Source organism: Arvicola amphibius, chromosome 9 (genome assembly GCF_903992535.2).
Source record: "Arvicola amphibius chromosome 9, mArvAmp1.2, whole genome shotgun sequence".
NCBI classification, from domain to species: domain Eukaryota; kingdom Metazoa; phylum Chordata; class Mammalia; order Rodentia; family Cricetidae; genus Arvicola; species Arvicola amphibius.
In genome coordinates, this window is record NC_052055.2 from 52,761,913 (window position 1) to 52,788,795 (window position 26,883).

At 44.8% G+C, this 26,883-nt stretch overlaps 1 protein-coding gene across 1 annotated transcript in view; it reads left to right on the top strand.

The window, feature by feature from the left end:
* The first annotated feature begins 23,929 nt into the window (after positions 1-23,929).
* The window catches only part of Tmem117 (transmembrane protein 117), a 429,197-nt gene continuing 426,243 nt past the window's right edge, over positions 23,930-26,883 (top strand). Inside the window, exon 1 of the mRNA XM_038343079.1 lies at positions 23,930-24,064. The gene's annotated coding sequence lies outside the window, so the exon portion shown is untranslated. The remainder of the gene's footprint in view (positions 24,065-26,883) is intronic.

Genomic DNA, 26,883 nt, shown 5'->3' on the forward strand with positions numbered 1-26,883 from the left:
AGCTCCAGTCCAGCTTGGGCTACATGAGACCTTGCTGAAGGAACAAGTAAGTAAATAAATCAAGCAAACAAAATAGACTGAATTTCTAAACATCAAGAACTTTTTTCTATCAAGGTTGATTCCTTAATAAAACCACATTATCACTGTGTCTTATATAACACACTTAGATTCATAAAGCGTTAAACAATACAAATCAACTCATTGGTCCATAAAAATGAAAATCAGTCATTAAATAACCTTTATCATTTGCATGTGATTACAACTTCCAACAGTCTACAATGGACACCAAGCAACCGTCAACTTTTTGGGAAACGGGGACACATTCATTCCAAAGGCTCGGCAGTCCTTGAAACAGGCACTGGGCAAACAGAACAAAGACTTGGGTTGAAAAGTACCACTTCAAGCAAATGATATCTCTTTGTTACTCTCCCCAGTGAAACTCTAATATATGATAGGTGCCGACCTAATGAAAGAAACAGGAGGCATTTGCTTCAAAAGAGCTATTCTTGATAATGAAACATCTGCTTCTGAGAATCAGAGGAGGAGAAAGCACAGAGGAACAGGATTCTGATGTATTATTTCCTCTGGGTTGGAGGTTCACCTCAGCAACAACATCTTGAACCTCCTCCTACTATCTCTAACGTTTCTGTGGGGTGGGCAGGGCTTGTTTAAATGGCTAGTGTGAACCTCTCTGAGCATACGATGTTCTTGATGTTCTTCTTCTGTCCTTTCTAATTAACAATGTTGCTAATTAACAATGCTCCTCTGTGTGGAAGAGATGTTCCCTAAGAATCAATCCACTTGGAGAGCTTTTTTCTTTTCTTTACTCCTTTTTTTTTCTTTTAAGTATTTTTTGGGAGCGTAATGGATCCTTAAACTTCCATGTGTGAAGAAGAATTTGGAGCCTAGAATTTGCTATCTGTCTGGGAAATGATTAGGGGAGAAATACAAAGCCCAGTTTGTATAACAGAGTTTTGTTTGTTCATTTTTCCTGAGTTGTAATAAAGAATAATTTAGAATAAAGGATGGATACAATGGGAGGGGCTGGAGCAATGTTCAGAAGATTGAGAGTTAAAGTTGTCTCACGTAAATTCTGAGCTGCCTGAGGACAGAGGCATGCTTATCAGGATGTAAAATGGGTCTTTCTTGCCCACTAAGTTTCTATAAACAGGCTTTACAAGAACATGATGATGTGTCTATTTGTTTTTAGAAGTGAGCTAGATCAGTGTGGTGGTTTTTGCTTGGGGATATGCTAGTAAAAGATTTAACAAGTCAATAATTTGGGCTATAAATAAGAACAGTAGTCCAGCATGGGGGTGCCTGGGTAATACACACAGAACCAGGAGTTCAAGGTCATCCTTAGTTACACAGTGAATTGAAGGTCAGTGTGGGCTACATGAATATTTCTCTCACAAAACCGAAAAACAACATCCAAAACTGGCGTAAGGGTGGGGTGGGGATGTGGCTCAACTGCCAGAGTGCTGGCCTATCATGCAAGAGGTGCTGAGCTTGATCCCCTGGCAGCCTATAGACCAAGGAAGGTGACTCAGACCTGTAATCCCACATTTGGGAGGTGAAGATAGGAGGATCCGAACTCCCGGGTCATCTTCAACGACACAGCAAGTTTGAGGGCATTCCAGGCTACAGGAGCTCCTGTCTCAAAAAAGAAAAGAGACGGAAAACAATAACTAAGAAGCTACACATTTGCTGATAGAAATGCCAGATGGAAAGAAACCGGAGTCCTTGCTGACTGTGATTTCCATAACAGACCCGGCCTGTGGCATGTCTACCTCTACACTTATTTTAGCTTCAAGAAAATACCTTCCATTTAAACCCTATTGTCTGTGGCTCTGTTCTTGGAGACAAACATGCAGTAAGGCATATTTAGCATATTTCTATGAGTATGAGTTATAAATGAATCTTCCTCATTTCAAAGCTCTTTAGTTAATCCAGAGAGCACATGGACTACTCACTGGGGAACTGTGTTACACAGCCATTTGGCTTCTGAATTTTAGACTGCACTTTGTAAGAATTTGGGCAGCAAAGAGGCACGGGTAGTTTTAAAGGTAAAAGTAATGTTAGTTGACATTCTATGTTCTCTGCAGGAAACAAGATAGAGCAAACGTTTTCTATAAATATCCCAGGGAAGTAAATCAGCCAGAACTGGGGAGCACTTCTTTCTGTAGATACACCATTTATCGGATTCGAAAATACCATAGGTCCTTCAAAATATAACTACCCCTTTATTTTTAGAGGCTTATTTTAAGTTTATCTATTATTAGTTTAAATGTTTCATTAGCACATACTAATTATAGGTTAGTAGGGCTTCGCTATGATATTTTCATACATGCACATACGCATTTTTATTAAATCCCCTCCTGTTACCCTCCCTTTGGTTCCTTGGTCTTCTTAATGAGCCACCACATTTACTATCATGTCTTCTAAAAACAAATTTTTTAAGCTTGAGTGTGATTCACCCCTAAGATAACTGAAAATATGATAAGTATATATTTTCTGAATTTCAACAGTTTCTTAAATACTGATGCATCACAAGGTTCTACAAGAAGTCAAAGTCTTCACTGTCTTCAAAAGGTTTTGGATTCTACTTGATGATTGCTTTGTGGAGAAACTCATTAGTAGGAGAACAGAAGCCAACAGTTTTCTCAGAGTTTACAGTGCTGGTTTTGTCCTTCATTCTTTGTTCCGCGCAGCCTCAGATGTGACAGCGGTGTGTTTGTTCTGAGGCCTCAGAGACAGGTCCCAAAAGAGAAAACCCTGGGGACAGTGTCTGTCTGCTGTTTCGCGTCCATTGTGAGCAACCTGGTATCCGTGGAGGATCAGGGTCATTGAAGGTTAGGTTGGGACAAGACCAAAACCCCACAGAGGCGCATTTGTCCCGCCTTCTGCTCCCCTGTGTCCTCTGGGGATGCAACAGGTTTACTACAAGCAATATGTATCTTGAATTTACTACATTAAGAATAAGCGACAGCTGACTATAAAGGCCCAAGGCTGTGGGCCCAACACTCTGGAGTTAGAAGCAAGCGGAATGCCATAAATTGAAGGCCAGTCTGCTCTACACAGTGGGTTCCAGGCCGGCCTAGGCTAACATGAAATGCTGACTCAAAACAAAGCAAAAATAAAAAGAAAACAGAAACAACAACAACAACAACAACAAAAAAAAAACACTTCCCGAAAAAGAGGCAAGGGAAGAACATTTTCTAGCACAAAACCGTGGCGCTCTCTGGTGCTGTCCATTACTCCCATGGCAAAGGTTGCACAAGTTCACAGATTTGTCCAGGTGCACGCCTGGTGCAGGACGAGCCCTCACCTAGAGAATTCTGACCAGTTTTAGCTAACCAATTGAGTTAGATACCAGGACTCAGAGCAGAATTCAGCAAGGGATCGCCCCAGCTGCCCCTCGCCGAGACCATGCTCTAAGGAGCCACCCCTGATCCTGGGTCCTTTCCCTCGGGCCTTTTGAACTGGTTTCCTGCATCCCACCCTTCCATCAGAACCTTCTCCATTTTTGGAGACAACCTTGTTTTGGCCACACAGGTCCATTTTGCTTGTCGGGGTTCATTACACTTCTCAGAGCAACTCCCCATCAAGGTCCCAGCTCCTTGGTCTCTCCCAGCCCTGCGTTTTCACTGAGGAGCAGCTATCCAAGTAAGAATAGCTTGCTTTCCCTGGCTCTTGTCTTTGATACCCTCTAACTTTGGTTTTGTTTTTCCTCTCTCTCTCTCTCCCTCCCCCACTCCCCAGCCCTTTCTTTCTTGGGTGGTCAATGCCAGTTCCCTGGCATTTTCCACTGAGCTATTGCTGAAGTAGAACAGAAGGGGGAGGCCCCCCCACCTCCCCACCCTATCCCCGTGGGTTCCCTGCAGTGCATTCACTCTGTTACACCCATTTTGGATGCTGATAAAGGAGCCGGAGTAAAGAACTCTGTGTTCTCCGCAGCGCCACAGATTCTGTTCTGCAGCTCAGGTCCGGGAACACAAAAACACTGGAAATAATGGGTGCTGTCTGTGAGAAATACAAAGCTCCAAGCAAGTGAAATTGCACGTTCAAGGTCTCGTTTTGTGTGCCTACATAAGGTAGCACTTGTGTGGTTTCCGAGGCCACCTAGATGTGTAACCCTAAAAGATCAGCAGCAAACAGGAGAGAAAAAGGGGACATGGTAGCAGGCAACGTTATTAAACCCCTTATTTTTGGTATTGGATCATTGCTGATTCTGTTTTGTTTTTTTTTTGTTTGTTTGTTTTGCTTTCTGTTCACATCACCCCTCATGCTTTGACTGTGCTGGTGTTTTTTGTGGCCTTTGCTGCTCTCTTGGTGTCTTGGGGTCATGTCTCATGTCTCAGCACTGCCTGCTGGGGGAGTGTCCGCTGCTTGGGCTGAACCATACTCCCACTAATAGAGCTGGTTCAGGGCTTCACTCGTCCAGCTTACCCCAACTTTCCACCTGGGAAAAGGGAACTGCAATTGAGGAATTAGGCTTGTTGCGGGGATTTGTTTGTTTAATGATTGACATGGGAGTGCCTGGACAACTGTGGGCAGTATCACTCTGACAGATGGTCCTAGGTATAAGAGAGCAAGCTGAGTCTGCCATAGATAACAAGCCAATACACAGCACCCTTCCAAGGGTTCTGCTTCAGGTCCCACATCCCTGCTTGCTGCCTTAAATTCCTTCCTGACTCCCCCTAGTGATGAACTGTTACCAGGAAGTACAAGATGAAACACACACCGGCCAAATGCTTGCGGTCAGTGCTTTATCACAGCGACAGACACAAAACTAGGACACCAGGTAACTGGACGCCAATCCAGTAAACTAACTCACTGCAAGGTACTTGCTCGCCGCCGCCGACTCATCAAACTTTCATTGCACACCCCAGCCCCGTGCTGGAAGTGAAGGTCTGATCAAGGTTGTTTTGATACATTATTAATATTCAGGGTAGTGACCTTGGCTCTGGGTTCATACACTCCTGGGTTCAAATCTTACCTGTCACTTGCAAGATGTGTATTTCAGGAAAAATTACCTACCCCGTTCAAAAATTTCTTCCTTTGCAAAATGGGGACAAACACAAATTCCTACACTTTGGGGAATAATTATATTGCAGGTACATAGGGCCTATTACTACATTATGTTTATTCTTTTCGTGTACAATTCATGTGGACTCTTCATCCCTTAAGTTTGGGTGTAAACTGTTAGTAGTTTAACAGTTAAGGATTTTGAGTCTTGTGACAGGTTGTTCAAAGGTCTTTAGGGATTCTGAGGAGTCTGAATCTTGTCAACACAGATCGCTTTGTTCTGATAGCGAACTATCCTGGTGTCAGTGTCTGAGGAACTGAAGCAGAGCGCGTGGCTGCAGGCAGAGGAGGTGAGCTTTCCAGATGAAGCAAGCCTGGGTGTAAAATGCCAGGAAACAGCAGCTGAGGATCACGAAATGAAAAGTAGGTCGCTTGCTGGGAGTCAAGGTGTCAGGTAGCACAGGAGATGGAAAGCCCAGACCCATAAACATTAACGGCTGTGAAAATGCTACAACAGCCATCAACCAAAGGAGAGCCTTTCCGATTGTACGCCGTGGGGAGAAAAAGAACCCACCGGCTGTGCAGTCAGCATTAGGTCAGGCTTGCACACGTGCAAAGTGATACTGTCAGCGTTAGCCGTGTCATTCTGAACACAGAAGACCGCGCTAGAGAGGCTGGAGAGAGCTGACTGTGAGCCAGAATGGAAAGGCAGAGCAAGAGGGAGAGGGAGCCAAGTTCCTATATATTTTGCCTGCCTCCTGAATTTATGTTATAGTTTCCAGTGGTTATGGCTTCAGATTTTAATGTGTCAAGATTTGGAATGCTGAAGTGGAACATTTGTTTGCTTGCATCTCCTACGCTGATCAGGAAGCCCTAACCAAGGTTGTCCTAATGGGCCTTCAACGTTCAATATGTTGAACAAGACTTCTACTATTATAGGTTGTTCTGCTCGGAAGGAAGCTTACAATGACCTTAATGTGAATTAGTTAGGAGGATTCTAGGAGCGAGGCCTGTGCCTATCACTTCAGGTGGCCTTTAAGCAATCCTCTGGGGCTTCCCAGCTTTGGCTCAGTGGAGGAGGTTGGCACAAGGCTGTCTGGATGGTGAGAGGTAAAGGCTGGCATAGGTGTTCTGCTCTGCTGTGCCCAACATCACTTCTTTCCTTTCTAGTGCACAACTGCTTCTGATGACTTTACTTACCTTCCGTCAGCAACCTGTGCAGGTCTGGGAAGATGAATGGGATGGAAGCGTAGCTGAAGGACCACGGGTTTGCTCAACTCTGTATTTGGAGTGTCGTTTCAGACAAACAAACAAACAACAAACAAACAGACTCAGCCATCCTATGCTCCCTCTGAAGATTTGATCCAGGCAGAACCGTGCCAATGTCCTGGTTTTCTAATGCAAGCTTCTCTATGATTGTTATCCTCCCAGAGTTACTCAATCGTGAATTAGAGTGTCAGTATTGTTCTAATTTTTCATCACTGGGATGGGGAAACGGCAGGGGAGACTCCAGGTAGTTCCATTGTTGTCACGCCTCCGGTGAAACACAACTTCCTGGCAGCAGGGTGTGACTTTGTGTCAGCTTGGAACCACTGTGAGACAGGATGGGGCTTGGAAGAGGGTGTGTGCTTTGAAGTCAGCCTCCAAGGACTTCTCTAACCAGTTCCTGTCACCTAAGAACCTGCTCGGCACCAACCAATTAACACATCCATGAAGTTAGTGTCCTCATAAGCCAGTCACTTCTCAACAGTGCCATCAGCTGGTGACCAAGCCTTTAACACACAGACTTCTCTGTGGGGTGACACTTCTGTGTAGAATGTAACATTTCTTAAGTTGTTGGAAAACTACCCTGGATGGGTCAGTGGTGGTGCACACCTTTAATGCCAGTACTTATGAAGCAGAAGCAAGCAGATTTCTATGAGTTCAAAGCCAGGCTGGTCTACAGAGAAAGCTCCAGGACAGCCAGGGCTGTTACATAGAGAAACCCTATCTCGAACCACCCCCAAAAGAAAGAAAAACCACTCTGCACCCAAATTATGATGTAATGTCTGCATTGATTTCTCTGGCATCTGATAAGTTGAATCTTTGCAGAATGGTTTGATTAAAAATTTATCTAACCCCAAGTCCACTTAAGTGTTTAAGATAAATTAAAGTTCTTTGGAAACTGGGCTCTGTGCAGAAACACCAGGCCTTCCAACTTTCTAAGGCCGCTTTGGAGTCCTCGCATTCTGAACAGGTTAAGAAGCAGTAATAAGGCCCATATCCAGAGGAATATAAATATTTATTCTAATATAGTCTTCTTAAAATATCAGGCAGAGGCAGAACTGAACAGAAGACAGATGGTTTTAAACTGCTGGGTAAAGCAATTTGACTATAAACTGTGACTAGTAGTCTTCCCTAAGAAAGAAATTTTCCCAGGTCTCTGTTGAAGGCCTTGGCTGTACCTGAAGAGGCAAGATGTCATTCAAGGAAACAGATTTCGTCTGGGAAGAAAATACAGGGCCAGAATGTCATAGACAGGAAATAAAGGCTACCTTAACAATACACATATCCATTGATTTCAATTTGGAAGGCTCCTGACTCGAAAAGCACAAAATTTGAATTTATACTCTTAAATGATAGAATGGATTTAGGATTATTATAAAACTGGCACGTGCCAAGGAGAGTCTCCCACTCTTGAAAGCGGTGGGTATGATTTAAATATTTTGGAGTCACCTAACAAGAAATTATACCATTTCTTTAAGTTAAAAAAAAATAACCTTTGTGTTTCAAACCAAAAATGAAGCTAATGGACGCACACCATTGTCCCAGAGAATCTTGGGAGAGACATGTGGTAGCGTGGAGTCCACTCCTCCATGCTGACAGTAAAGATGCAGTAATCTCTTCTGTGCTCTGAAGTAGACCGAGATTTTTTTGTTCCTTATTTGCATAAGTTTGCTTCTATTGGCTCTAGGAACGCGAGTGTAAGCGTCTTTTCTTCAGAGACATTAATTTTATCAACTAAATGTAGAGCCACTTCTCAGTTTGAGTGAGGTGGCTAATTTCTACAAGAGAACAGAGGTAGAGAGAAACTTTGTGTCCGCTTTCGTTTCTCTTTTCCTGATCTTACCTGAAAACTATATATTAAAGGCAGCGTCTGTGTATGCACTTAGCGGCTCACAAGTACAGGGTTTCCTTCCCTGCGGCAGGTAACCCTTAATTGCACCTTTCATTGTGCTGTTGAAAAAGAGAACTATTGTTTTCTGCCATGTGCACTTGAAAACTGGCAGGTGAAGCTGCACAAATAGCTTGTGCTTCTATCTATTTATGTACGGCTAGTCCTAAGTGTTTCTGTAAATATCATGTTCCCCACAGGAGTGGAAAGTCCACAGACATAAGTGCTGGGGACATTTTTCATTCCACTTCCTGAAAAGAGAATGTTAAACACCTTTTCTGTGCTTTCTACCTGTATCTCCGTTGCTACCCTTCCTAGCTTACTTTTGTTTTAAATTCTATATGTTCTCTTATGTTTAAAGGTGCTCTCATGATCTTGGTTCACATTTTGATACACTTTTAATAGAATCAGGGACAGCACTGTTCCCACAGCATTTTAAAGGACCCGAAGCCTTTGTAAAATGTCTCTCCTTTTCTCTCTGTAACTTGCTTTCTTTTTTCTTTTTCGGTTTTTTGAGACAGGGTTTCCCTGTAGCTTTGGAGCCTGTCCTGACTTACTCTGTAGACCAGGCTGGCTTCGAACTCAGAGACCCACCTGCCTCTGCTTCTGTAGTGCACGGATTAAAGGTGTGCGCATCACCTCCTGGCTGTAACTTTCCTTCTTTCCTGCCCTCTGAAAAAGTTCTGAGCAGGGCATCACATCATCAAAAGCAGCGTGGTTTCCACAGAGCTCTGCAAAGCGCTCTTTAAGCCTGGAAAGAGGTGAATCAGGAGTTCGGGGCACGGAAGCAAAGGAGTCGCAGCAGTACGCTACAGCACCTGATGAGGTCGCTAGGTAGCTGGGGGGAGGGGAATTAGCGAACCGGTTTGTGATTTTATAACCTGCTTCCTAGGGAGTGTCCCGGACACCTGCAACGAACTTGAACTGGCCTCCCCCTCATTCCCCCCCCCCCCCCCCCCCCCCCCCCGCCTCCTTGGCTTTGCCCAAAGGAGAAAAGAAAGGGAGCCTCCTCTGCCTCCACCTGGCTCTCCATTGTTATTCCCAGCGTCTTCCAGTTGTCCCCGACCCCCCATCACTTTTCTGATTTTCAGTTCTAAAGCTGGTGGCAGATTCTACTGTAAGATGAACTTTCCTATCTCGTTTCTCAGAACAGGATCGCATTTCCCCATATAATATTACAGAGGGATGTCTGCCCCAACAGCATTGATTTCCCTATTATCACACTCTGGACGCCAGGAGGTTAAATGGCATATAACTCTAGAGGCTGATGGTGGAATCTAGAACTCTAGAGGCTGATGGTGGAATCTAGAAGAGTCGTATTTAACATTTTTATCAAATTTTGGGTTGTCATAGTTCCCAAATATGGGCAGTTGAATTGTCATGTTAAAATTATGAAAGCAGAAGAAAACCCGCTATTCATTTGTTGCTCATATTTCCACGTCCTACAGCGAATATTTACAGACGTGTGTTTCAGCAGAACATACATGTCATTGTTGACAGGGATGCAGCAAGCACTCTTCTATTCTACAGCTATGGAATTTCATGTATCTTGCCCACTTTATTGTTCTCTTGGGGAACAGCAGAAAGGCAGTGGCTCATCCATAAGACAAAAAACGTCTCAAACACACATACAAAGAAAGATAAGGGGCTGGGGAGATGGCTCAGCAGTTCACAGCCCTGGCTGCTTTTCTAGAAGTCCTAAGTTCAATTCCCAGCAACCACATGATGGCTCACAACCATCTGACGCCTTCTTCTGTCATGCAGGCATATATACAAATAGAACATTCAAAGGATAAGTAAATAAAACTCCTTTTTAAAGATAGAAAGATAAATGTTTACCAGAGCTTTTTACAATCAATATAAATTCACAAAATGAATAAAATGTCCATTCATTACCACCTGGATTAAATTATATAGAACTACAGAATTTTGGAGGTTAAATTGGCTTAATTTTTCTTGTGTCCAGTACCCTTATTGTTCATAGGACAAGTCTTATGCCTTGATTAACATATACATACACGCATGGAGTTACCTTGGGTACCCATGGAACATTAATTCCATTTAAATGGGTAAGCAAGAGGCCTGACCAAAATGGACCAGGCATAATTCCTGATTCAACTTTCTTTTTCGTTATATTTCAAATGTGATTATTTGCAAGGCTAATACATTGGGCCATTAGGGATAAAAGGTAGCTATTTCTATTCCTTGAAGAAAGGTACATTTTTCAATAGTAATTTATTTTACATTATACATTTCTAAGATGTTAACCATGAGGACACAGAACGTAGGTTTGGAGATCCAGCAGTCAGTCTGATCACATGAGTGGGGATGTCCAACACTGTTTATCTTTTCATGGGAATGATTACAAAAGTAGCCACAAAGAAAAGAAGGATTATGGATTTGGGTATTTTAAAAACACCATTAAGGATCTAGGCATGGTGGCATTTGCCTTTAATCATGGCACATGGGAGGCAGAGGCAAGAGGATCTCTGTGAGTTCAAGGTCAGCCTGGTCTACACACAGTTTCAGAACAGCTAGAACTACATAATGAGTAGTATTTTTTATATTTATATTTTTAATATAAAGAATGTAGTAGATAGTTTGCTGGCATGTGGTAGATGTTTGTGCCATTTCATTTTGAGTATTGTCCGTAAATTGTCTACCATAAGTAAAATATTCAGAAGAGACCTTTGTTGGACAGGCAAAGAATTTGAACCCAGGTTTGGCTAAAAAACTACCTTCTTGACTCTTTTTATGTCTTCTATATCTTCTACAGATTTTTGCCAGCTCAGAGATGAATTCATTAAGAAAATGACGCCAATTTTGGTGGCCCATGCTGGTAGGATTTGCTGAAGGAGGTGGAGACAGAAGAATCATGAGTTTGATGCTAGCTTGGGTTACACATTTTTGGGCAGGCAGTGGTGGTGCATGCCTTTAATACCAGCACTTGGGAGTCAGAGGCAGGTGAATTTCAGTGAGTTCGAAGCCAGCCTGGTCTACAGAGTGGGGTCCAGAAGAACCAGGGCTACACAGAGAAACCCTGTCTCAAAAAACAAAACAAAGGAAATATATGGTAAATCTAAAATGATAATCGTATTAAGGTACGGTGCTGGGAGATGGTTCAGTTGGCAAAAAGTGCTGTGTAAGTGTGAGATCCCAAGTTCACATCTGCAGCACCTATGTGCTTGTTGGATGGGAGTGACAGCTTCTTGTAACATCTGTTCTTGGAGAGGGGGAAGAAGGGAGGGAGGAAAAGAAGGTGGAAGGGAAGGGAGGAGGGAAGGAGACATGGAGAGGGAGACGATCCTTGGACCAAGCTGGCTCTTGAGACTAGCTGAGTCAACCAATTTTGCATTCAAGTGAGAGGCCCTGCCTCAGTCTGTCAGGTAGAGAGCAACCAGGGAAGATATCGCACATTGACCTTGGGCCTCCACATTCATAGAAACATACATGCATGTGTACCAGCATGCATACACATTTGAACATGCACGCACACCACATACACATGCCAAAACAAAGACAATGAAAATAGCTTTGAAAACTATCAATGAGATTTTACAAAAAAAGATTATGTGCCAATGATTAATTGAATAAACTACTTTTTACACTGGCTCAAATACCAATGTTCCACTGTCCCTGTTACTGCAGATTAGGACTGTGAATCATTAAGTGACAAATCACTTAGACTAATAGACACACACATATGTATGCCTGTATAAACTCTCACAGTACACACATGTATGCCTGTATAAACTCTCACAGTACACACATGTATGCCTGTATAAACTCTCACAGTACACACATGTATGCATGTATAAACTCTCACACTACACACATGTATGCCTGTATAAACTCTCACAGTACACACATGTATGCATGTATAAACTCTCACACTACACACATGTATGCATGTATAAATTCTCACAGTACACGCATGTATGCATGTATAAACTCTCACAGTACACACATGTATGCCTGTATAAACTCTCACAGTACACACATGTATGCCTGTATAAACTCTCACAGTACACACATGTATGCCTGTATAAACTCTCACAGAACACACATGTATGCTTGTATAAACTCTCACAGTACACACATGTATGCTTGTATAAACTCTCACAGTACACACATGTATGCATGTATAAACTCACGCAGTACATACATGTATGCATGTATAAACTCGTATACTACTAAAATAACAAAAATCTGAACATACCTAATTATAGATGGATTTTTCTTTGGGCTGCCAGTTCACAAAAACTGACATGGAGACTCATTATTGTAGTGATATTTCATTTGTATTTTATTAAATAAAGTTTGCCTGAAGACCAGAACGCAAAACAACCACACTAGTCAGCCATACATGCCAGGCAGGGGTGGCCCACACCTTTAATCCCAGCAAGTGCACTAGTCAGTTACAGAGGCCAGCCGGTGGTGGTGCATGGCGGTGGTGGTGCACGCCTTTAATCCAAGCACTAGAGAATAGAATTCAGGATGAGACAGGTCCTCACTCTTTCATTCTGAAGATTTCACAGAGGTAAGAGCTCTCTAGTGGCTGGCTGCTTTGCTTTCCTATCTTCAGGTTGAACCCCAATGTCTGTTTCTGTGTTTTTATTAATGGTGCTACATTTTATTTTATTTCACTTTTTGCTACATTTTATTAATTATGAAAACTTGACCTGTAGTTTAGGCTTGTTCCTCCAGCTCTTATAATTTAAATTGACCCATATCTTTTTTTTTTTTCGAGACAGGGTTTCCCTGTAGTTTCTAGAGCCTGTCCTGGAAGTAGCTCTTGTAGACCAGGCTGGTCTTGAACTCAGAGATCCGCCTGCCTCTGCCTCCCGAGTGCTGGGATTAAAGGCGTGCGCCACCACCGCCCGGCTTGACCCATATCTTTTAATCCACATTCTTTTACATAGCTCGGTTACCTTTGCTCTCTCTGCCCAGGTGTCCCTGCTCTACTTCCTGCCTAGCTATTGGTTCAGCTTTTTATCAAACCAGTTTCAGTGATGTTATCTTTACACCGTGTAAAGGAATATTCGACAACATCTAATCTTGATATTTTCAGAAATGATGTGGTGATGTGAGAGAGCTGAGCCAGGCCCAGGAAGTTCATTATGTGGGGCAGCAAGCTTCTCCACTTCCCACAAATGCTCACCATCTGATGGCACACATAATGTGGTGCCCCCTGAGCCTCCCATCCCCCAAGACCTCATGGCATCCATCCAGACAAGGAGGCTCTGCTACCTTTAGGAAAAGACCGATTTTCCTGAGGCCTCCAGGGCTTGCCAGGATTCTTTTTGGAAAACCAGCTGTCTCCCCACATGTGTGGAAAACAGAGAATCCTGTCCTGGGTGGAATGGAAATGCAGTAATGCCAGGCTTCACCTTGGTCTGAGGGGACAACTGCTTTCAGGACCCCGTGTCTGTATGTTTCCAGGACCCAAGACTTTAAAAAACTACCCCAAGAAATGGGCTCTGTAGACGGAGGTAAAGCCAAGTGTCAAGCTCAGTGTTGATCTCGGATGATGAGAGAGTGGTTTGGAGGCTGGTGTGGGGCAGAGAGAAGTCAAGAAAGAAAGCCCCTTGAGCCTATGTCTTGGAAGCCTCAAAAGCCTTCAAAGGCCAGGCATCTAGGCAGGCAGCTCAAGACTAAACGAGACCTTACAGGGCAGATGCTTGCCATGGTTGTAGGTCCCAGAAAGTCAGTTCGTTTATGATGTAATCTAGAAATTCAGTTCTTCTTTTGCTTTGCTATGTGAACTCTACTGTATTGAAATATTTTCTACTGAGATAAAGTTTTAAAGTAGCGTGAATGTGGAATAAAATAACCCATAGGGGTCACATTGACACAAGCTTGCAAGCCTTGCTGTAGGCCAAATGTTTGGTGGTCTGGTTGGGTAGGCAGTCTTTTTTTTTTTTTTTTTTTTTTTTGGTTTTTCGAGACAGGGTTTCCCAGTTGTTTCTAGAGTCTGTCCTGGAACTAGCTCTTGTAGACCAGGCTGGCCTCGAACTCAGAGATCTGCCTGCCTCTGCCTCCTGAGTGCTGGGATTAAAGGCGTGCGCCACCACTGCCCGGCTTGGGTAGGCAGTCTTAATAGGTGCTCAAGAACCTGAATTCATGCCATTGAATTATGTTGGCACTGTTTCCCTCTCTGCTCCTTTTCTATAGTCCTCTTAGACAAGTTTATCTACAGCAAGCAACACCAATAATTCCTTCTGCAAGAGGTGAATGAGAGATGGGAGGGAGATGGGACAGGGAACAAGAGAGGAATGGTGGGGTGAAAGGTATCATGTGATTTTGCTTATGCAGAATATGAACTTAAATGTATAATACCGTATATATAGTATAGCATATATTTAGTATATGTTATGTTGCATATATACACACATATGTGCCAAGAGTACAGAAAGGAGACTATTTAGATGGAGCAAAGAGACAAACAGGAGGAGGATGGATGGAAGAAGGCAGCAGGCTTGGGAAATAAGAGCAAGATACAAGATACTCATGTATGAAGATGTTATAATGAAACCTGTTATTTTAGGTGAGAGCTAAACACATGAACAAAAACAGTAATTGCTTCTGCCTCTGATTCTGCAATTTTAATGTGCCTATGAATCACTAGGGGGTGTGTTAAAACGAAGGTTACTAAACTTGCATGGAGAGCTTCTGCTCCCCTGATGGAATCCTGGGGTGTGGTAACACCCACCTTAGTTTACTGTAACAGATGGTGTGGACACGGCACTTTGAGAAACAGTGAGTCACCATGTGGCTGATGCTGCTTTGTCTGTTTTTTCAGCCCCAGCTTCTCTCCTGAAATAGAGATCGGCATGCACAATTGCCTCTTTGCCAGCTACCATCTCCACTGTGTCTCTGATTTGCTATTGCCTCCATCCAAATTCATTATTTTCTTTCAACGCCAGCAGATGAGCTTGCTTTATGTAGGTTACTTTGTTGTCAAGTTGACACAAGCTGGAGCCATCTGTAAAAAGAGAGCCTTAGTCAAGAGACTGCCTTCAAAAGACGAGCCCGTGACCAAGACTGTGGGACTATTTCTTGATTTGTGCAGAGGGCTCCTGTTCCTAGCAAGGTGGGTCTGGGTGTAAGAGAAAAGAAACTGAACAAAGCAATAAAACGTGCCAGCAATCAATGTGTGCTCCTCACGGCTTTTGCTCTAGTTTCTGCCTCCTGGTTTCTACTTGAGTTCCTGCCTTGACTTCCTTCAGTGATGGCCTGTGGTCCCAGTGATGGCCTGTGGTCTCAGTGATGGCCTGTGGTCTCAGTGATGACATATGATCCCAGTGATGGCCTGTGAGCTCAGTGATGGCCTGCGGTCCCAGTGATGGCCTGTGAGCCCAGCGATGGGCTGTGGTCCCAATGATGACCTGTGGTCCTACTCATGGCCAGCGGTCCCAGTGATGACCTACGGTTCCAGTGATGGCCTGTGGTCCCAGTGATGGCCTGCAGTCCCAGTGATGGCCTGCAGTCCCAGTGACGGCCTGCTGTCCCAGTGATGACCTGTGAGCCCAGTGATGGCCTGCTGTCCCAGTGATGACCTGTGAACCCAGTCATGGCTTGTGGTCCCAGTGATGGCCTGCGAACCCTGGTCCCCAGCGGGCTCGCGGAGCAGCCTCCAGCCCGGCAGAGACAGCTGCCAGAGCGATTCAGATTCCCAGTGGCGAGCAGTAGACACAGCTCGCACCGGGTCCTGGGAAAGTCACCCAAGCGGCAGCGGGGCGAGCTGGTCACTCCATGCGGTGAGCGACTGGCGGGCGGGTGGGAGACAGAGACATGGACAGACAAAATATGTTAAATATTTATTTAGAGGGGTTATGGAAGGGAAAGGGAGAAGGGGGGCAGAGAGAGAGAGAGCAAGAAAGGGAGAGATGGAGGGGAGGGGGAGGAGGTGAGAGAGGAGATGGAGAGATAGAGGAGAGAGAGAGATAGATGAGAGAGAGAAGATCGAGATGGATAGAGATTCTATAGATAGAGGCGATATAGATAGTAAGCTCTAGCTTATTAGTACGAAAAATAAGAAAAGAACGAGTCTTTTCTCAGGGAACACGCGAGCTTCAGAAAGAGAGGACCGCAAGAGAAGAATTCAAGATGGTGGTGAGAGGTCAGGGGTCCCCGGGAGTGGGCATGGCTTGCCTCTTAAAGGCACAAGCGACCAAAGAATAACACCAGTGATGGATGTCTAAACCAAGCAAACCCTTTCCTCCCTAAGTCCCTTTTAGTCACCATCTTTATCTTAGCAACAGAAAACAGACGTACATTTAGCATAGCATAATCACATAGAGTTGGACTCAAACTCTGTGTTTGCAACCTTGGACTCCTGATTCCCCTGCCTCTGCCTCTCAAGGACGGGGTTTATAGACGTGCACCTCCACACTGAGTCTGCTCAGATCCAGAGACTGAACCCAAGGACTTGTGCATTCTAGGCAAGCGCTTTACCAAGAGAATTAAATCTCCAACCCCTATATTCTTTATGCCATTGAGATGAGCCATTAGCTTAGTTCCCCAAGCATAAATCTACCCTTTAACTTTTGACGGACATAGACTAGAGTTAGGACGCACGGAGTGTGTGGGCAGGCACCAGCGTGCCTCCTTAGCTGCTCTTTAACTCTCCAAGTCTTGCAGGACTGCTCAGCTATGGTACCGTGGCAATCTATGTGAACCCTGCTCTTCTGGGACAAGCAATAACAACAACTGCTTTATTTATTAAAGCTCACACCAGGGCAAACACTCTGGTGTGTTTGCATTCATTCAATCTTTTCTCGAAGCCACTATCTAGTTTTTGGCAGTTCAGTATCCCCTGAGTTTTGGAGTGGAAGCTTGAATAACATCCAACTCCAATGGGGGTCATTCAGAACCCCAACACACAATTACAGTAAAGCAAAAAAAAAATCCATCACAGTGCAGCGGTGAAGTAAATGAGATTTAGGCAATTATTAGGTAAGTTATAAAATACAGGTCATATTTATCATTCACCAAATAACTTCTCACATGGATTTTTTTACCTCATACTCATAAATCATCTGATATTGCATATGAGAGCATGACATTTAGATGAGGGATGTTATGTTTATTTATGAATATAAATATAGTGTAGTAAAAAGTGTCCCCCCCAAAGACAAGGAGTGCCACCCACCATGAGAAACTAAGCTGGAAAGAAAGCAAGAAAGTGTTCCTTCCTAGATGGCACCTTGTACTTTAAATTTGTATTTCTTTTCTAGCAGAAAAGAGGTCTTGGTGGTTTTAAGTAAGCAGTCTGTGGTACCCTAGATGAGCAGCTGAAGTTGGAAAAGGAAATATTAGCTAGTGTGTTAAAGAGGATATGTGGCTGAACACAGACTGGTCTACAATACTTGGCAATTCAGTATTGTAACAGTTAAATACACATGCATGCTTGTGATTAATACCATTTGAAACTCATCTTTCTAAGATTTATAAAGCTATTTTTTTTATCTTATGTGTACTGGTGTTTTGCCGGCATGTATGTTTCTGTGAGAATGCCAGATCCTCCGAATTGGAGTTACAGACAGTTGTGAGATGCCATATGGTTATTGTGATTGAACCCAGGTCCTCTGGAAGGAAGAGAAGCCAGTGTTCTCAACCACTGAGCCATCTCTTCAACCCCTATAACTCACCTTTTTTAGAGATGGTGTCTTACTGTGTAATCCAGATTGGCCTGGAACTCACAGAAATAATCCTGCTCTGCCTCCCAAATGCTGAGATTTTTTTCTTTCTGAGACAGAGTTTCTCTGTGTAATAGTTCTAGCTGTCCTGGAACTCTCTCTGTAGACCAGGCTGCCCTCAAAGTCAAAGAGATATGCCTGTCTCTGCCTCCTGAGAGCTGGGATTAGAGGCGTGCTCCACCACGCGGCACCTTTTTTTTTTTTTTTTTTTTTGAGATTATGAGAACACACTAAAGAATGGACCAGCCAGGCCTTTGGACTCAGTAGTTGTAGTGAAGAGGGGTCCCAGTGAGTCCTAAGAGTTGGAAAAGGGAATCCAAATAGCCTCCTTAGTTTCTTTGAAATATTTGGAGGAGTGTTCGTGGTCTCTGTCCCTCAAAGGGGCAGAGAGACGAACTATGCTAGCCAATGGGAATAGGGTGAGGATCACTGTTACTTCATGGCTACAGTAAAGATGACCAGTGTCATCAAATACATACAGAGATAGTTTCCACTACTCTCTAAGCTACTGGTGCCTATTAGTTCTCTTGTCTTTTTCATTTTAACTCCCCAACCCTGCCTCCTGTCTCTCATCTTACTGCTAAAATGCCTAGACAGAAGAAGCCCATTCTCATTCTGGCTTTGCCTATGCCTCCAAATAATATATTTCATTATCTACCACGGATCTCTGAGCCTGAGAACAGCCTACAGCATTCCTGCTGCTCCCAGCTCCCACCCAGCCCTCTCTTGCCACCCAGTGTCTCTTGCCTCTCCTCTTCTTTATATTGCTGGTTTCTTCAGAATATTCTGAAGTCTTCTGGTTAATGGGCACTGTTTCTGCTATTCCTTGCTGCCCAGAATTCCTTCCTACTCCCTTTCTTTGTAAGTAAATTCTCTTGAGTTTTCAGTGCTTGACTTAAGGGTCTACCACCACCATTTAGCCTTTTACAGCAGCTCCTAAAGACAGCTTTATTTTTCCATTCCAAATCCCTCTATTGCCTGGTGGTGCAAATGCCTTTGATGTTGATTGAGCCTCTTCTGACTAGTATAGTGATCATAAGCCATTACTGGTCTGCTATTGAATGGGAGCTCCCTGAGAAAGTGCACCTACCTATTTGCCTTTGAAACATCAGTGCCTTGTTCTCTGGCAGACTGGCTGCTTTTGATATGTCTACTGGTTGGGCAGAGTGTTTGGTACTTTATCTGAAGCAAGACTCTTGACTTGACAGCCAGTATTTGTGTGTGTGTGTGTGTGTGTGTGTGTGTGTGTGTGTGTATTGTCCCGAGTCAAATCTCCCTTCACCATTTTGTTGGATCCACCAAACATCTCTAAAGAGGGCCTATTAGAAACGAGTTTATAGCGGGAAGAAGAAGAACATCTGTAAGAAGAAACTAAACTAGGAAGGGAAGGATACCCGAAGCGGTTTATAGGCATGTTTGTTTTTCAAAACCAGCAGTCATATACCTGTGCTAAAAAGCCACCCCAAGCAACACCGTGCCCTGGAAATGAGACAGGAGTTTGTCCTCAGGGTTGGACAGTGCTGAACCAGGGGCATAGGAAAGAGGAAAATGAAGAAAACAAGACTCTCTCTCACTCTCTGAAGGAGAAGTGTGTGCCCCTCTGAGGGAGATATTACATTTATTCTACTCCTGTAGGAAGCTTAGAGAGTACAGGCAATACCAGCCACAACACAGGGGGCACTTCTACTTCTGGCAGGGATGGAGGGTCACTGCTTGCATGACTCCTTTGTTTTAAAGACTGTTGAGAAAAGTCTTTATCCTGCCCTTTATGTGCTCAGGGCTTCTGAAGTCAGCTCTTTAGTCAAAGGCAGTCCGTGGGACCTACAGGGTACAAGCAGGACAGGGGGGAAATCATAAGAATGGCAACATTATGGACAATTTAATAAGTATCAGACCAAATGCTAAGTATAAAATAGTTTTTTAATTTATTTTATTTTTTAGAGACAGGGTCTCATGTATCCCAGGCTGACCTCTGTTTCCCTGGTGCTGGGATTAAAAGTGTGTGCCACCACCACCAGCCTTGACCCTGCCTTTTTCTTAAAGCCAGCAAAGCCCCAGTAAATTGTACCCTTCAGGCACCAGGACACGAAAGGTGAGCAGGAAGGCGTGGCTCATTCATTCATTTCTGATTTTTAAACTCATGAAACTGATTTTCCAAAGGGTTTGTAACCTTATGACACACTTTTGTTAATTTTATCATTTGACAATTCCGTAGTGTGTATATGCACGCGGGTTACACTTCCGTCCTCTCTCTCGTCTTCTCTCACTACAGTCAGCCTCTCTGGAGGGCCCCCAGTCCCTTCTCCAGGCCCAGGACTTTGGTTGTTTTATGATCCATTTTGCTTGCCCAGGGCCATTTGAGTGATTCCTGGGTTGGAGCTATCTACCGGAGCCTGGTGGGGTCATAGTCTGGCACACAACTGAGGGCAATAACTTCCCTACTTCTTGAATCGATCAGCAAATAGGTCACAGTGAGGGGTAGGGCCCCGGATCCCTCTTCATCTATGCCCATTATTGACAAGCTCATTTTATACAGGCATCCACAGCTGCTGTGAGTTCATTGGAGGGGATCTCTCTTACCCAAGAGATGCTAGTTCTCCTCCCTATCTTCTGGTTATTATGTTCTTTCTGATCTCTCTCTCTCTCTCTCTCTCTCTCTCTCTCTCTCTCTCTCTCTCACACACACACACACACACACACAATTTTAAAGGGGGTGTTATTGGATTGACCAACACGGTTGACGGCTAGGTAGCCCAACAGTGGGCATCTGCCATCTGCACATTGGATAGGCAGAGAACCTTGTAGTTTGAATTCAGCCTTACTACAGGGCTGAAGACCTGGAAACTTGCTGCAAAGTGTGTGGTGTGGAGGCAAAGCTGATGGGATAGGCTGGGGTCCATGTCCGTAGGTAACGGCAGCAACAACAGATGTGTTTGTTCAGAGAACAGAACGAACTTGTGTACACCAGCTGGCTTCCCAGACTTATCAGGCCTTGCCCAGACTGTTGGACAATGTGGCCCACGTTCAGGGAAGGTCTTTCCCCCTTCATTAGTGTCTCATGTGCCAATGTGTCTGGAATCCTCACAAACTTACCCAGAAGTGCTCTTTTCTGGGCATCTCTCAATCCGTCAGTATTCAATTGAACAATTCCATTATGCTAATTACGTCTATCCTTACCCCCGACTCTGTCCTAAACCGTGGCCAGCTTACTAAACTCATATACGATGTAAAACATACACGATGCTGTTTAGACCGGAATTTGATTGGGGAGAGAAGCCCTACTGTCTTGGAGTCTCTTGTAAATGCCTAATTATTGCCTTGAGACCCATTGCTGGCCAACACTTCTGGAAGGGGGCTACTCAGTGGTCTCTTTGGTTGTGAGCCTTGGTTAGTTAGCCTTTCCCGCCAGAGCTGTCTCTTCTGTCCTCTCTTTAGCTGTGGTCACTTATACTGAATCAATAGGTTTGACTCTGAATGAAGTCTTTTAAACAGGAAGTCTGACAGGAAGGAAGGCTGGCATTCATTGAACACCTACTGCAAACCCAGTGCTAAAGGTATTTTATGCACATCAGGTCATAAAACCCCCCAGATGTCCATGAGACTGAAATGGAATGAGAATAAATAGGGAGGACAATGGTCTAAGCTCTCAGTAGGATTTGCTCTTAAATAGGCCATTAAACCCACGCCCACTTTGAACATTTCTGCATTTCGGTGGCGAAGACAGAAAAAAACACGGGGTTCCTGCTGAAGCAGTTGGCCTCAGGCTAGCAAGCGGCAGCCGGCAGATTGCACACCAACACTCCCCATTCCAGGTCGTCTTCCTGGGGAACCCACACGCTCCCTGATAGATAGGGAGGATGGATGGGAGGCTGAAACGTGTGCTCAAAAAGCCACCCTGTCAGCTTGCTTCTCCTTGCTCTTCTTTGGAGTGAACTCCTAGGCGCTCACTAATGGAAAACACGGAGGCACAGTTGCACACGCAGCTGTCCTGTACACAGTAAGTGGAGCTTTTAACTCCGTAAGTCACCCACAAAGAGCCATGCAGAACTGCTGTCCCGCCAGGTCCCCTAAAGGAGGCTGTCCTGGAGCATCTAAGTGGTTGCCCAAGTCAAGGTCGTAGGCTTCTGGAGACGGCGGGGGTGGGGGGAGGATAAAGGGAGGGGGATTCATACTTAAGACATCCAAGCCCATGGGGCTGGAGAGATGGCTCAGAGGATAAGAGCATTGCCTGCTCTTCCAAAGGTCCTGAGTTCAATTCCCAGCAACCACATGGTGGCCCACAACCGTCAGTAATGGGGTCTGGTGCCCTCTTCTGGCCTTCAGGCATACACACAGACAGAATATTGTATACATAATAAATAAATATTTTTTTTTTTTTAAAAAAAAGACATCCAGGCCTTCGCCTTGACTTCTCAAGAACACACAGGGATGTTTTCCAAGCTTATTCCTCGGGTTATTATTAAATAAGGAGCAGTTTAAATAGGTTAACAAGCTCCATGCCACTGAGGCCAGACAAAGACAAATTTTCAAGTTTCTGACGGAGCTTTCTTTAAGTGGAGGCCCAGAAAAATGCACCATACAGAGTGCATGTGAAACAGCTTCACCGGTTAATACATGTTTGGGGAAAGAATCCTAATTATAATAATAAAAGCACCGTAGACTTTAGTGATTCATCTGTGAAATGAATCCCCAACTCACTGAATGATTCCTGGAATTCACCGCATTAGGTACTGGCGGCAGCGAGGGGAGGGGTGGGGGGTGGGGGAGGGGGGAAGCAATGTGGAAGGCATAGAATAAATTGAAAAAAACAGGTAAAAATCAAATATAATGAAATGCACACAATGCTGGCATAGGGCAAACTCAAGGGAATTTGTAGAAGCAACATGAAAGAGACTTGCTAAGGACCAGTTTCCTAAAAATAAACTATGACAACAGTGTCAGGTACAGAGAGGTGGAGCTTGCAGGAGGGCCCGGCGGTTGTGTGCACACAGGACTTGCTCTCTACCCGACTTCAATCTGTAGATACCCCAACTGCCTCTCCTTCCTCAACTCCCTCTGCATCCGCAGTCCAGCCAGGAAAAGGGCTGTCCTTGTCTTCCTAACTATGCTATTGTTGGGATACTAGAATTAACTTTTTATTTCACTGTACAAAATGTGATCATGCCCACTCACACAGGCTGTCAGTAGGCAATAGCTTTCTGCAGGCTGAGTATAGCAACGTTTAACACATCAAAGCAACCAGCAAGCTGAGACGTCGCTATTAGTGGTGAAGTAAACAGCAGTACACACACGATGGAAAGAAAGGGGTTCCTCAGACCAGGTCAAGGGTTCTCCTGGCACACGCTGCAAAGAACTACATAACCGTACCAAACAATAAATGTCCGAGAAGTGCTTATGTGTATCTGTGCATGTATGCATGAGTGTATGTATGCTTACATATTTTGTGCACATGCATGCATCAGTATATATCTTTATGTTTGTGTGTAAGTGTATATTTATGTACATACAGTACATATGTACATACAGTACAAATAAATATATATGTATCTATATACACATACATACATGTACCTATATATGTGCACATATATGTTTGTGTGCGTGTATATACATGCATGTGTATATGTGAGAGTATGAATGTATACACATATGTGTATGCATATGTATACACACATATAGAGAGACAGAGAGAGAGAGAGAGAAATCTCTAGGCAGGTGTGAGACTCCCGCTGCCCCTATTGTGGGCTCCACTCCCCACCCCCACTCCTTCGCATCAGGACGCAGCAGCAGGGATGCTGTGTGACCCGAGAGGCCGTCTGAGAAAGTTAGCGGTCCTCTCTGTCGCCGCCGCGCAGGTTCCTCGCAGGGTGCAGCTGCTGCGGTTCCCGCAGGCCGAGGCTGGGTGCTCTCCCTAGGCCGCGGCAGCGTCCCTGCCCAGCCTTGCCCTGCCCTGCCGGGTCCGGCTCCGCAGAGGCGCGGCGGGAGGGCGGGCGGGGCGGCATGTGCCCGGCGCGGTCCGGGGCCGACTCTGCGGCGCGGCAGGAGCGGCGAGGGCGCCCGGCGTAGGCGGCGGCGTGGGCCGCGGTATTTATAGCCGGGTGACAGCAGCGCGCCGCGGCCCGGCCGTATCGCCGCTCGCTCGTCCTGCGTCCGCCGCGGTGGCCGAGCCGCGCGCCCTCCGGTGAGTACGCGGCCCGCAGCAGCCCGCGGCCCGCAGCCCCGGGCGCGCAGGCCGGAGCACCGCAGCTCAGCGGGCAGGGGTGCGGGCACCGGGCGGGGACTAAGCCAGTCCGGGCTGCAGGGGAGGGGCCGCGGGCAGCCGGAACTTTCCCGCTCCACCGATTCCGGGGCGCAGGGACCCAAGCCCCTGGCTGCCGACTAAAGGAACAGGTTGCACTTCCTAGGTGTCCTTTCGGGAAGAAAATAGAGAGGCCTGTGCGTGTGTGAACTCCATCGTGACTGAATCAAAAACTAGTTTTCTATTTCTATTTTGAAAAATACCACAGGCCCGCAAGTGTCTTTGACCTGGGAGAGAGCATCTTGGCTGCTATGGTTCATTCTTCCCTCTGTGGAACATCGATGTGTGTGTGTGTGTGTGTGTGTGTGTGTGTGTGTGTGTGTGTGTGTGATGCTTACCTTGATATTAGTGCGTGGACATAAAAAAAGTGAGTTGAAGTATGTAAGATATGAGGTGCCCTCACCACAGTCTAGAAAGCTTTTATGGTTTGATTTGTTTTCTGAAACAAGTTCTAATTTACTTAATATTGTGGTAAAATCTCTGTGTAAACTATTTCTGCTGTGTTCAGTTTTTAAAAAATGATGGATATAGTATCCTCCTATTCCCTCTGTCTTCGTATTTTAAGAGCGATTGGGGATTTTGACTCAGACGTTTATCACTTCCCTCCCACACACTCTCCATCTAATTCTTGTGATAAAAAATCCGGTCCCCATGAGTCTTACTTAATTTGCTTTAAACTGCCAGTCATTTAAAAGATAACTCCATGCGCGAATGAACTTTAATCCATTAACTATTGTTGTCTTGGAGTAGAATGGTGCCGAGCAAATGCCACCGAATGGGCAGTCTATGCCTCTTTAAAGGGTCCATGGTCATCGTTGCCTACCCTTGATAAGGCGATAAAGCACATCCCCAGTTTGCCATTTCGTTGGGAATGTGTCTTTCTGGAAGACCTTCAAACCAACTTTGTTTTTGGCTTCTGGGTTAAAATCTTGCTTTGATTGCCGTCTCAGGGACTGCGGGATAAAAACACAAGAGGAGAGAAACCCTGTCTCGAAAAACCAAAAAAAAAAACCAAAAACACAAGAGACAAGAGGAAAATTACTAAAGTTTGATGCAATGTGAAGAGAAAGGATGTGACTTATGGATGTGGTCCTGTCACCTAGCTGGGTACCCACAGATACCATCTCTGTCCCTCTGCTGAGCCACTTAGGTGGTTGCATTGATTGCTTTAGAAGGTTGCACTTTACTTAAAAGGCGATGTGGTCTTTGGATTGGATTGGAAGCAGAAACCCCAACTGTACTTTTGTGATTGGTGTTTGCATTGTAAAACCTATAGTAAGTACTTTCTCTTCTCCTGTAGCTGTCCTTTGTTTGTTTGTTTGTTTGTTTTGGAAGCGGTAAAGATGGAACCCAGGACCCTGATAGTGAATGATTGATTGCCTCTACCCTGTGCCGCCCCTCAGCCCTTCTAATAATTCTCTACTTCCTTTCAACTTGAGATAAAGGCCTATGTTTACCTTGAGGCCTAGTCTTACGTAGGTCTAATCCAGGAAATAACATATTGATGTGGTTCATCCACTTTTCTTCCATCTCTCCTTTTGTGGATTTGGATGTTCCAGGACGGTCAACTTCCCCTACAAAGGAATCCTCTTTTTCTCTCCACAACGCTTGTGTTATCCCTCCAATCATGCCCGTTTATTCATCGGTTCTCCATCAGAGAGAGTTGTGTGATTAACAGATTCAAGTCCTCACCCGGTACCTCTTTCCTTCATAGCTGGGAACATGATGCTGATGCGTAGTTAGGGCATCTGCTGCTAGGCTACACAGAAGCGGGCATTCCTGTTTGTGCCAGTTGGCATCTCCGTGACCTTGGGCAGATTGTGACCCATTGGATCTCTGTGTCCTTACTAGAAGGTTCAGTGTAAGGACTAATTGAGATGATATTGTGAGGAGAACTCTCCAGGAGCCTGACACATATAAATTACTCAGAAGATATTGTATTTTTTGTATCCCCTGAAGTTCTGTTCCCTCCAGGAAGTTGGCAGTTTCATTCTAGATTTTTGCCTAGACCATCCCTCCTCACATCCTCTCCATCAGTAAATCTCACTGCTTCTTTTTATGGGTCTAGAAGCTGAGCTTTGTAAACTGCCTACACTTCTACCAGTCTCCTTCCTGGCAGTTGTCTTCTCTTCACGCCCCTGCTTCTTCCCCTTGCCCTCCTGCAGAGTGTTCAGAAGAGCAGACACCTGAGGGCCTGCTGACACCATCAGCTCTGCTGCCTCCCTCTGCCTGAGCTTGCTTTCAGGCCTTGTCTTGTCCCCACAGACCGGCTTCCTCAGAAACTCTGTGCTTCCTAAAGCACACTAGGTCTGGAGCCCTTTCTCTAGGGCCTTCAATATCTCCTTTCAGCTTTCTCTGCTTTACCTTCTCTACTAGTTTTTTTTAAAATACTGTCTCCTTAAGGGTTTAATATATGTCCCTACATAGAAAGTATCAGATGCCTGAAAACAGGGCCCTTATCAGTAACCTTTCAATTCATGGTCCACTCTCCCTGAAATGGAACTCAGTATGTTTCTGTCACACCACAGTTGTTTTGTTAGGCATCTATCATCCACCCACCCACCCATCCATCCATCCATCATCCATCCATCCATCCACCCATCCATCCATCCATCCGTCAATGTTTATTTAGTACCTACTGTGTACAGGTAACTTTAGCACATGTCTGTCTGAGAGTGATAGATGCTGAACGGATGACCAGT